The following is a 14,035-nucleotide window of genomic DNA, read 5'->3' as shown; positions in this document are numbered from 1 at the left end:
CATGGACCCAATTCGAGGCCTTTTTTTTTTCTGTAGTGAATGATTGTGAATCACTGGCTTGGTTGTGCCTTTGCGGCTGAGGCCACTTATCCAGAGCTGCAGCAATGTGCTTGGATTCAAAAGCAGTTTGGAGGAGCTTGATAGAAACCAAAGCCATCTCTTATACTGTAGCTTATCATTATGAATTAAGCAGCAGATGGGGGATATTATCATATTACAAATCCATAATCATGGGATTAAATTATAAACCTGATGAATTGTGGGCATGCTTAGGTTTCAGGCTGAATCGAGCCTTGAGGTTTAACTCGGACTCGAAATGATTTTTCAAAGTCTGATTCACCCCTTTTAAATAGCAAAGTCTGAGGAAATTGAATCAGACATCTTTGGAGAGGGACAGTTAAATATTGTCCAAGTCTTCCAGTCTCACAGGGCACACAGCGGGTTGGAAAGGTTTTGTCTGGTTATGATGATGTCTGGAGCAAAAAGAATTCAGAGTGTAAGCAGATCATCTGTGGAAACGATTTAGACTGGGTTCGAGTAGACACAATATTTACTGTGGTTTAATGCGATCCAGAATAAGCCTTGTTCCCAATCCCCAATCAATAACGTTATGTTTTTGCACTTGGTTATGCAAAGGGGCATTCAGATAGCATTAAATTGCCAACTCTCAAATAAAATGAATAAATTCTGTTTCCTATGCCGTTTAGCTTTATTGAACATGTTTACCCACTGAAAAAAAAAAAAATGTATTCAGCAAGGATGCATTAAAATCATCAAAAATAATGGTAAAGATGTCACAACAAAAAATAAATAATTAAAATAATCTATTTATAAAATATTATATAAAGATATTTTGATATAAATGTTGTTCTTCTTGACCTTTCATTCATCAAAGAATCCTGAAACAAAATTAACAGATATAAAAATTAACAAATATTAAACAGCACAACTGTTTCAACTGTGCTAATAAGAAATATTTCTAGAACACAATCAGCATATCTGAATGATTTTTAAAGGATCATGTGACACTGAAGCTGGAGTCATGGTTGCTGAAAAATAGACTTCTTTCAAAAGCACTAAAATGCCTTTTTTCCACCTTTTTCCTGCCTTTTATTACCCCACATGGCTTGTGTTTCTGTTAGTGTGTAGTCAAGTGCCATTGGATAGCTGTGGTGAGTCTGGGCCAGAAACTTACTTCTACCACTGAAAGCCTCAGACAGGGGGCACTTTCTCAGCCAAGGACAACTCCAGACCCAGTGCTGGGGGCTGTCAGCCTCTGCTGCTGCTGGCAGGACAAAGCATCGTTCACTCTGTGTGCACAGCAAGCATGAACCCATAGTGTTATGAGATGCTAAATGCTTGTGCTCTTTTCTCTGGAAAATGACTCTCAGGAGTTTGTGCGGTTGACATACCCTTTTTTTTAACCTTTTTTTTTGGCACACAACAGAGAGCAGTGAGTCATGTTGACATCACCTTAGTTAGGTTTTAGTTTCTTAAAGGGAAATATGCAGTTGAGAGACACTTTTATCATAATTGCATGTATTAATTGATATACAATTGTTAAATTTACTAGCAATTTGGACTGAAAATTGTTTCTACACCATTTTTTTCAGTGCAGTGTATATTTGATTTACTGTATGTACTGTATTTTTTAAAAAAAACTTTGGGTACTGCAAAATAATGGCAAGAAACATCTTTCTATCGAGTTGTCAAGGAGGTAAAAACAACATAAATGACCAGTTTAGTTCAATTTAAAAACAAATGACTCTTGTGAGCTGGTTCTTTTTAGTGATTCATTAACATACAGCATAAGCACAAACGAAGGATTCTTCCTGAGCTGGTTCTTTAAAGTTCATAAAAATATGAATCTGAGGGTTTTTCCTTAAAGTTAGTGTTATTCCTGAGCTGGTTCTTTAAAGTTCATGAAAATATAAATCTATATGTGCATGATCTGTGGAGTCTAATTCCCAAATGACTCTTGTCTCATGATTCGTTTTTTAGGTTAATCAAAAGCATATACAGCAGCAACAGTTTAGATTGATTCCAGAACAAATGACTTTTTTCATAATTAAATCGCTTTATACTTTATATACAGTATGTACACTTTTTTTGCATGTTGCAAAATTTTTAATAGGCTTGCTTAAAATTTAAACCGAGTCACAACACCAGTTAAATTGCTTAATTTTTGTATTAATAATTTGTAATGGTCTCTAGGTTTTAATGGTAGTCAGACCAAAGTCTGACACTCTGAGCCTGTAATCATTACAAGCTAATGACTACATTCTACTCGGCCATTATTATTTAATAAAGCATTATCCTGAGTGCCTGAGTGTATACTGAAAGGTATTTTGTATCTTAAAACAACTAGAATTGTTTGTGTAAGAGTGTAAGAGTGTTTGTAATTGGTATAGCAGAAAGGGCAGGGCTGTAGATACAGGCACCCAGTTTGTTCAACAGTTGTTCTCCTACAATCCCACCAAGATCACATTTCCCATGTGTATGTTCTCTACATTATTGCACCAGCCTTGCTTTTATATATGCATGCATGTATGCGCTTGTTTGTGACGGGTCATATGCTTTATGCAATACATTCCTTGGTGGAGTGCAGACACAGGTGATTAAGAAGGGTCCTCGCTCTAATAGATAAACAATCTGCACTCTCCAGCCACAATACATGAGCCACTCCACCCTGACATCTTTACATACTCTTAAGTTTCAGCATCTGAGTAAGGTACAATAAGATCAGATGATGAAGGATTCCAGTTAAATGGGATCAAAATCTGATTCATACACCTCGTCGGTCAATATCTGTTATATTCCATCTACATTTTCATCTTTAAGTCAACATATAAAAAATAGTGTTTGTCTAGTTATAAACTTATATAACTATTTTCATTCTGCAGTGGACAAGACAGACTCGTGTGTGTGTGTGTGTGTGTGTGTGTGTGTGTGTGTGTGTGTGTGTGTGTGTGTGTGTGTGTGTGTGTGTGTGTGTTGTGTGTGTGTGTGTGTGTGTGTGTGTGTGTGTGTGCAGGAGAATAAAACGATTCACAGAACTCCCACAAAATAGAAATATCTAAACATAAAATATCTGAAACTATAAATTGTTATACATCTATTGCACAAAAGCAGCAAGAACTAATATAAACTAAAAACGATTAAAAGGCGCAAGTTTAGGGAGAGTTTCTAAGGTTATAACGCGCATTTGCTGCGTTGAGCAATGTTGATTTCTGGAGTGCAGTGCTGAAATGTGCGTGCTCACGAATCCTCTCATTATAAAACACAAATTGTAGACATCGTGAAAGATTCATCATGCATATATGCATTGTGTTATAACAGAGCTTTTTGAGATTGAGCTGAACTGAGATGTCATCTTTTAAAAGATTCTAAAAACAGTGCTATTTGCTGGTATTCCACCATGCAAAACCATGCACACAGCAGCCTATGCTTGCTTTAGTTAAAAATGACAGTGTTTTGTGAATGTTGATGCTTTAATAACAAATATTTATCGGGAGCATTTATGCTGGGATTTCATGTAAATTGAATGGATGTAGCCACAGAAAAGTATCAGAACAGTAACGTGATTACTTTTAAAAGGAGTAATCAGTAATTTAATTACATTTTCAGAGTAACTTGCCAAACTCTGCAATTCAGCAATAAGCATTCCATTCAGTATCAGGATCTTTACAGAGATTCTAATTGGATTACAAGGGAACTAAAGATTCCCAACTTTAATCCATGATTGCTCACTTAAGGAAGATCCTCTTACTATGTGTGCGGTATCATTTGGTTGTCCTGACAAGGCTGTAAGCTGTTTTGGCTGGGATATCTTCTCTCTCAGTGAGTGCTCTGGGTTAAGATGAGCTTTTTATTTGGTGGATTCCATGTCTGACTCTCTGAATAAGATTATTAATCATTTGGAGACAAACCAGATTTGCTTGTGTGTCTTTACATTATATAGATGATGTGATATATATTTGACTCTTTTCTATTATTTTTATTTATTTATTTATTTTATGAAGAGGGCAGGGATGAATGTTTCTTGGAACAGGACGTTGAGCACAGCATGTTTGACTGATGTCATATACAGCGCTGAGCGCCAAGTGTGATTCATACAGGATGATCTAGTCACCTCATAAAACCAAACCACTGAAGTCATGTGAAAAATAGATCACACAAAAAATAGATTTCTGTCATTTACTCACTTTCATGTTGTTCCAAACCCGTACAAATAATAATTAAAAAAAATTCTAAAGGGGAATTTGTGAACATTTTATGATCACTTTGTTTCATATAAAGAAAGTGAATGCCCCATAATGGTATCATATCAAAAAGGGGACCATAAAACCTGTGCAGTATATTTTAAGTCTTCTGAGGTGATATGACCAAAATAAGGCCATTATTAACTGATAATTGAGCTACGATAAAAGAGCTATGATTGTTGAGTTTCATATTATATTCATATATATATATATATATATATATATATATATATATATATATATATATTTAATGAAGGTTTATTTCTGTGTTTGTTATTTATATTTATTTATAATATAAATCTATATGTCTAATCTATATGAATGTATTTTTTTGATCAGAAATACAGAAAAAAACAGTAATATTGTGAAATATTATTACAACTTAAAATAATAGTTTTATATTTGAATATACTTAAAAAAAAAATGTATTCCTGTGATGCAAAGCTGAATTTTCAGCATCATTACTCTAGCCTTCAGTGTCACATGTAACATCCAATCTATCACATGATCATTTATCAATCATTAATCAATCATTATCAATCAAATCATTCTAATATTCTGATTTATTATTGTCACAGCCACACCATCTACACTCCCTGAATCGGACACTTACGCCACGCCCACTCGTTCCCAATCACCAGAATTCTGAACACCTGTGCATCATCACCAGTGCCACATATAAAGCCCTCCGTCACCATCACCCATTTTCTGTTCTTGCACCGATCTCCTCACTTACCTGAAAGCCTTTCGTCTAACCTACCTGATCTGCTGAACCCTCTTCATCCTCATCTGTATTCCTGTTCCCATCGTCTTCGTCTGAGTCGCCATCTGTATCACCATCACCCAAAGGAAAGTTGTGTTATCACTGTGTCATCTGCGTGTCAAGTTTCACCTGTGTCTGAAACCTCTGATTCACAATAAACACTATTGCACTGAATCCTCTGTGTCCTCGTCTGTGTCTGACAATTATGAGTGTTGGAATCAGTTCTGCTGTCTAATATATTTGATGAATAAAAGGTTAAAAAGAACTGCATTTATTCAAAATAAAAAAAAAAATCTAATAATATATATTCTAATAATATATTTTCTTTACTATCACTATTTATCAATTTAACACATCCTTGCTGAATAAAAGTATTGATTTTATTTAAAAAAAAGAAAGAAAAAAAATTACTGACCCCAAATTACTGACCAGTAGTGTATATTGTTATTACAAAATATTTATATTTTAAAAACATAGCTTCTTCTTTTTTTTTTTTTTTTTTTTACTTTTTATTCATCAAAGTATCCTAAAAAAGTATCACATGTTCTGAAAAAATATTAAGCAGCAGAACTGTTTCCAACTTTGATAATGAATCATCATATTAGAATGATTTCTAAAGGATCATGTGATAATGATCCTAAAAATTCAGCTTTGCATCACAGAAATAAATGATAATTTAAAGTATAATAAATTTTAAAACAATTATTTTAAATTGTAATAATATATCACAATATTAAATTTTTTCTGTGTTTTTGATCAAATAAATGCAGGCTTGATGAGCAGAAGAAACTTCTTTCAAAAACATTAAAAATAGTAAGTGTTTCCTAACTTTTGACCTGTACTGTATGTATATATATATATATATATATAACTTTATATATATATATATATATATTATATATATATATATATATATATATATATATATATATATATGAATATCATATCTTCCTGGACACTTTTCTGTAGAAAACTTCAAGTTGTGCTTTCTTACGTCCAGCTGTAATTTATTCCAACACTTGGTTGTAACACACTGTGAAAAGAACAATCGTCTTTTATAATAAACAGACACTGTTATGTACAAAAATGTGTTTTCAGCCAACTAGAACACTGTTTGTGCTTATTACTCCAGTCTTTTTACAGTGCTTGAGACATCAAATATTGTTTGAATAATATTATTATCCCATAACGAGAGATTTGTGCCCTGTTAAATCTCAGAGTTATTAACGAAAGCAGGAAAATGACATTTTAAGATCTCCTTAGTTGGCTCATCTGTTGTCTGCATATTTCGATCATGATATCATGTGTTTTCATGTTACTGTAGCAGAACCTGTATATCATGTTCAAATCTGCTTTTAATTTTCCAAATTTAATCCATTTGGAAGTAATCGTCTTTAATGCACATACTGTATCCAAAGTCAAAAGGAATGTTGGAAATCAAGTTGCCTCATTAAAAACCTGTTGCATGTGGGCTTGTTGTTTTCATTAGCATGTCAACTCAATATTTTGAGGTGGTGTGTCACAGTTTTAAACAACTGGCACACTTGCCTGTGTTGACCTGGTAGTGGTGTGTCATGGCTATTTTTATGTGGGTTTAACTCTATGCACACTCATAAAACTGCAGTTATATCATGGCCTAATAAAAAAGCCATTTAATTATGTATAAAATATAAAACAGAGCACATTGCACAGACTGCTGTATCCCACAATGCAATGCACTTTACATGACCTTGACCAGTGTGATGAATTGAATAGAAGGAATCCTTGTTTGGCTCGTTATCTGATGCAACTGCCAAAAAAAATACATTTTTAGAATTGAAAAATAAATAATAAATTGTAAGTATTTTAGTATGAGTGTTTGTGCAGTGTGCTTTAGGGATCTTATGTAAGAAAGATTAATCTTTTAAAGATTTAGTTCACCTAAAAAACGAAAATTGGCTCACCCTCAGGCCATTCAAGATATAGATCATCATGTTTCTTCATCGAAACAGATTTAGAGAAATTTAGCATAAGTTCAGTTGTTCACCAGTGGATCCACTGAAGTTAATGTGTGGTGTCAGATGAAAATGATGGATTTGTTTCTTACAAACGGGCAGCTTTTCACTTGACAAGATGTTAATTGATAGACTGGAGTCGTGTGGATTAGTTGTGGATTATTGTGATGTTTTTATCAGCTGTTTGGACTCTCAATCTGACGGCACCCATTCACTGCAGATGATCCATTGGTGAGAAAGTGACATAAGGATATATTTATCCAAATCTATTTCAGTGAAGAAACAAACTCTTCTACATCTCAGATGACCTGAGGGTGAGTACATTTTCAGCAAGTGTTCAGTTTTACGTGAACTGTTTCTTTAAGAAAAGACATTCTTGGTTGTAAATGTTGTTAGCAAACAGGATGTCTTATTAATTGTGTCACTGGTAGGCAATGACTTAATCTGAAAATACCTCTGTTTCTTTATCAAGCAAACAGCTGAACATCTGAAACAAAGGGTGTGTCCCAGCATTCCCTCTGTCCGATGCACTGATGTCATGGCGTGTGTTGAGCACTGAGGTTATGTGTGTAATCCTGTGCTGTTGGATGCTGTGCAGTTTGTTTGTGTGTCTGTCTGTGGTGTAGTAACTCCAGTGTATTGCTGTGCTGCACGCTGCACAATGCACAATGCTTTTCAATGCTCTGCCAAGATAGAGGACAGTATGATGGTGGACTTGCCCTCTCCTCTCTCCCTTCTGTCCCTCAATTCTTGGTTAAAAAGGCCCTTTGTGTCCAGTTGAGATCACATGTCACAATATTTGAACAGCTGCAGTGTGTGTTAGTGGGTGTGATGTGGAGATTGTGTACAGTACAGCAACTCTATACAACTTTATAGTGTGATTTACAAGTTTTTAGTCCAAAAAATGTTTTCCTTCTTGTTTGCTTTTAAGACTTAAAGATTTTTCAAGCTTTATATGAGTTTATACATGACGTTATCATAATTTTATCCTGTAATCAAGTACATTTCATTGCCTACAATTACTTCTGCATGCTTGATTTGATTATTGTGCATTTAATAAATAAACTTTGACTTGACTAATGGAATGTAAAATTACTGTATATTCCTGTTTAAAATTACTGGCCCTAACAAAACTAAATGCCAGGAATAGTTTGCACAAATATTCTGTCATCATATACTCACCCTAAAGTCAATACAAGCCCATATATCTTTTTTTTTTTTTTTGCTTTCATGGAACACAAAAAGAGATTCTTCAGAATAGCTGTTTTTTCCTTACAATGAAATGTCTAGAGATGCGTTTTTTAAAAGCTGAACTTGATGGCAGCGAATGTCAACAAAGAAAAATGCTGAAAAGTCTTAACGTTTGATAGCTTTGAGTGAGGAAATGATCAGTATTTAAATTAAGTATGCTCTTCATACAAGGTCATGTGACTTCAGTGTAATATTCTTTCAAATTTTGCACATATGGTTGAATAGATTACTTTTTTATGCTTTTGTTAATTTAATTTTATTTTATTTTATTTTATTTTATTTTATTTTATTTTATTTTATTTTATTTTATTTTTATTTTTATTTATTTATTTATTTATTTATTTTATTTATAATCTAATTATTGTTATTATTATTTTTATCTTGGACATCCTCCTGCTTAAAAATCTCGGTTTGTGTTCCATGAAAGAAAGAATTCTCAACCACACAATTAAAAAAAAATGAGTGTTCCTTAGCTGTCCATGCTTTTATTATTTATTTATTTTCTGTTTACACATTTGTGTTGAAGGCTTGAGATGATTTTTTAATATATATTTTTGGCATTTTATTGTGATAGGCTAGTTTATTAGAGATGACGGGAGGTGAATTGGGGGAGAGGGGATCAATAAAGGTCCTTTTGCTGGAATTTGAACTCGGGACGCCCGTAGTGTAACGGCGCTGTATGTGGGCACACTGCCCACAAGGCTATCGGTGCCTGGCTTGAGATAATTTTAAACAGAACATATGTGACCCTGGACCACAAAACCAGTCTTAAGTGTCAATTTTTCTAAATCTGAATTCGAAAAGCTGAATAAATAAGCTTTCCATTGATGTAACTATTTGAAAATATGGAATTTGAGGGTGCAAAAAATCTAAATATTGAGAAAATCACCTTTAAAGTTGTCCAAATGAAGTCCTTAGCAATGTATATTACTAATCAGAAATGAAGTTTTGAGATATTTATGGTAGGAAATTTGCTAAATATCTTCATGGAACATGATCTTTACTTAATTCCCTAATAATTTTTGGCATAAAAGAAAAATCTATAATTCTGACCCATACAATGTATTTTTGGATATTGCTACAAATATACCCGTGCAATTTAAGACTGGTTTTGTGGTCCAGGGTCACATATTTATAAAGTTACATCAGTCTGCTGAGAGCAGGCAAAGAGTGCTCACCCTAATTTTGCAATGCACTCCGGTTCTATTCATCAGAACTTAGAAGCTTTGATTTAGTACACATATATTTCAAAAAAAAAAAAATTCACAAAATTTTATTTAATTTTATTTATTTATTTTTCATTTAATGACATTAACGAGCTGACATTTTTCTCCCGACTTGTGAAAGTCCATAGGCAAAGTCACAGGAATCCTGTGGCTTGTTTACTAGAAATGAGCAAAGTGTTTTGCAACACTACTAGCTGAAACTTTCATATAGACTGCTTGACTTGACCATAAACTGTCATTTTGTAACTATTGACGGCTAAGTAGCAATTAAGGCTCTTTAAAATACTGCTTGTGTTCAAACGTAGTGACAGCAATTGACAGTGTACTACTTATGTAAGAGTGACTCAAGAGACAGAGGGGACTACTGGCTACTGGGAGGGTGGACGAGAGGGTGAGAGAGTTTCAACTCATTCAACAGTGAATTGAAGTGCAATTAAAATGCTGTGAATGATCAAACAGAGAACACATAGTCCCAAGAGGGCCATTCTTTAAAAGATGCCAGTTATCTGAATCTGAATACAGGCGAATACTCTGTATATGTGTTTGTGCTTGCGTAGGCATGACATAAAACATAATTTCGGTTGGCCACACAAAGCAACGATCCATCCAATTATATCATGTGTTATGACAGAGCATAATTAAAAGTGACAACACATTTTGCATTGAAATAAAGCAATGTTTTGTAAATGAATAGTCTGAGAACCTGTGCTAAGTTGTACGCCTGCATTTATTTGATCAAAACAACAACAACAACAACAAAAAACAGTAATATTGTGAAATATTTTTACTATTTAAAATAACTGCTTTTTGTTTGAATACATTTTAAAATGCAATTTATTCCTGTGATCAAATCTAAATTTTCAGCATCATTACTCCAGTCTTCAGTGGCACACACTCCTTCACAAATCATCCTAATATGCTAATTTGCTGTTCAAGAAACTCAAGAAACTTAATATTAAAATCTATCTATCTATCTATCTATCTATCTATCATTTAATTTAACTTTACTACACACCAGACTATTTGTAAATATTAGCATTTAGTTGGTTGGAAGAAAACTCTGTCTCTGTTTTGAAACTATGTTACAGATTGATGACTTGATTGACTGTAAGTCCTTGTGAGCCCAGATTTCTGCCAATCTGACATCGATCTGTAGCCATGATGTAACCGTCTTTAAATCAATTCTTATCCTCACAGTCTTAAAGACAGTCTTCCCCTGATCAATACTAACCAGTCCCTCATGTCTTACAAAGTGGGATGACAGCATGTGGTCAAAATGAAACAGCTCAATTGTTGTTACAATGAAGATAACAGAAAGATTTGGAGACTTTCAGTTTCAGTGTTACTATTTATACTCTTTGACTCTGACTTTGATGTAGGACATTCGCTTATAAATAATGACATTTGACCCATGCACAGGCCCTGGAAACCTTGAAATCTCCTCTAGAACGACTCTGTCCTAGAAAAATTTGGTTAAATTAATTTTCAGCTTGAGGGCATTGTAATGTGTCTGAGGAGAGAAAAAACATTTGGAATGATGCATGTTCAGTTTCAAGCAACTCTGGCAGTGTTTAGGAAGACATATTCTGACATATCCAGATATTTTATCCTGTATGCAATACTACACAGACTGTAATGACGATCTGTATTAAAGTAAGGACACAAACAGGACAGGAGATGAGCGGCCTGTACTGTTCTGAACCTGATTAGGAGATCTTAGTGCAGGTTATTTGGTGGATTTCATCAGAGGAAATTAAATTTTCATGTTGTAGGTTCACTCAGATTTGCGTTGCTTATAACAGACCTGTTGGACCTTTTGACTGGTAGACGATATGCACACTTAATCTTACCAGAGTGATCCTTTGGATATTTTTTTCTTTTTCTTTTATTTACTATTTCCTCTGACTATCACTTTTTTGTCAGTCGAACCTCCTGCAGTTCCCTCATGAATCCCAGTTTTGGAAACCCTGCATTAAATATAAAATAGCAAACAAATAATGCTAGAGCTATTCTCAGAACTTAGTTTTGTGAGCTTTTTTTAATCAATTGGTCTTGAGAGAAGTTTTAGTATGGAGTCAGTTCCTCTCAAGTTCACACAGGAGCCGTTGCAGAATAAACACCGGTTTGGTTCATCATATAAACATATGAACATGTTCCACAACATTTGCCAACTAGGAAGGATCCAAGGCTTTTTGTCTTCATCTTGCGCAAAATATCTATTACTTCATATTTTGTAAACTAACAAAGGCCATTTTGTGAAGAGGTGATTGAAAAGTATGTTGTACTATATTTCTTTAACGTAAATACCACTTGTTTTAATGTTTTGTTATATGATGTTAAAGGTGTCATCGGATGCTACATGCACTTTTACAAGTTGTTTGAACTGAATGTGTGTTGGCAGTGTGTGTACACAACCACCCTATAATGATAAAGATCCAGCAGTGTTTTTTTAATCTCATTAAATCATTACCCCTTTTGCAAATCGAGTCGATCTCAGATGCCTGTCTGTGTGACGTCACACACAGTTTCATGATGAAAGCGGCTAAAGTAAACAGTCTCTTAGAGAGTGGCTCGGAAGAGAGGGGCGGGGTGAGCAGAGCTCATTTGCATTTAAAGCGACATGCAAGAAAACGGCTTGCTATGAACAGAGCTGTTTTAGACAGGGTAAAAAAAGAGAAATTTTTACCAAACCATGTTACAGACTTTTCATTAAGACCCTAAAGTATTATATGAACTTGTGGAAAATGGGCATCCGATGACCCCTTTAATACATTTTTAATTGTGGCATACAATTTTATATGATGTTGTAAATTTTTAATATTGTAGGTCTCAGTCTCATTGACTCTGAAAAGCACTGATCTGAGGACCAACAGGTAAAGAGTTTTGCTCTGTTAGTTTGATATATGTATCCAGCTCCACCCACTGCTCAATAAACAGTCTCGTAAATGGGACCCGTGATGATGAGCGTGGTGACTTTAACATGCACCATCATGAGTCACGGACTGTTAAGCTTAATGCAGAGAGCCTTGAGTGTGAGAAAATGAGAGAAAGGCACTTAGACACACACACAAACACACACAGAGGCCCTGTTTACTCCAAGAAGGACAAAAAGCGTGCATTGCAGTCTGAGTATGCTCTAAATCGGGGCAAGTGCAAGGTCATCTCAACTGTGACCTTTTAAAGCAGCAGATTTAGTCTAATGAGGAGTGATGCATAGTGCGGAGGACAGAGAGAGAACAAAGAGCTTAAGCAGGTTCATTGCAATCTATTGTGCTTTCTCATCATGAGAGATTTTCTTGTGGTTATATTTAGTGTGTTGTAATTTTTATTTAAACAGATAGATTCCATAAGGGCGGCAGTGGTTCAGTGGTTCATGTAGGTTGTCTACAAACCGTAAGGTTGGTGGTTCAATCCCCGGCTCCACTTGACCAAGTGTCAAAGTGTCCTTGAGCAAGACACCTAACCCCAGCTGCTCCCGACGAGCTGGATGGCGCCTTGCATGGCTGACACCATTGCCGTCGGTGTATGAATGAGTGAGTGAATGTGAGGCAACTTGTAAAGCGCTTTGGATGGCCATGGGTCTGTTGAAAGCGCTATACAAATGCAGTCCATTTACCATAAGATATACTTTTACTGTACTGATTTGTCTGTAAGGTAATCAAATGTTATAAATAGGGTCTTTTTGTATTTTGATAAATATTTTTTGGCAATCACAGATGAATCTGCAGCCAGTAATATTGTTATGCATTATTTTCTTAACCTTACGCCCATTGCTGTCTGCCAGAGAGAAATAGAAGCTTGATGGTGTTGACAGGTTCTGTGTTCTGAGACAAACCTGGCCAATGACTTTAGAGTAGTGGGATAGAAGTAAATACATTATGCATGAAACAGGAGACACTGGTTTGGACATCCTCTCTGATTCTGTTGGACAGCAGTTCAGTGGGAACAGAAAGACATCATTGATGGTGCAGTGGTGTTCACACGTCAGACAATTTTTTTGTCTTCTCTTCATATAGTGAAACAATTTAGGCTCAAATCAACATTTATTTAGTTAGTTAGTAAGTAGTAATAAGTTGGATATTGTACAGTCAGCTGGTAATGTTTGGAAAATAAATTCTGACAGGAAGGGATACAGACCAATTTTGGAAAGTGTGTATTTTAGGTGCTTTGCCTGGATTAAATTACGTTTTTCACCAACTTGAATCACATTTTACCTTAACTCTTTAAAATACATTTTAAACAGCAAACTATTTAATGTAATAGGCTAAATAGGATATCTTAAAAACTGCATGCATAATAAAATGTAAAGACTATTTCTAAACTAATTAGAAAAAATGCTAGTTTTCAATGAAGTTACAGTCTTTATTGGAAAAGCTCACCTCATCATTTCTTGACTGCAGCTGTAGACTATTCTTAATGTCTGGTTTGGGTGGTGCTAATGGGTTATAGAAAAAATGCAAAAAGTCCACTGTGTTTTATGAAGTGTGAAATGTACAGGTATGTTGGAATGATAATTATCTTAACCACACACACGTAGGT

Source organism: Cyprinus carpio, chromosome B18 (genome assembly GCF_018340385.1).
Source record: "Cyprinus carpio isolate SPL01 chromosome B18, ASM1834038v1, whole genome shotgun sequence".
NCBI classification, from domain to species: Eukaryota; Metazoa; Chordata; class Actinopteri; order Cypriniformes; family Cyprinidae; genus Cyprinus; species Cyprinus carpio.
Note: the sequence above shows the minus strand (reverse complement) of the source record.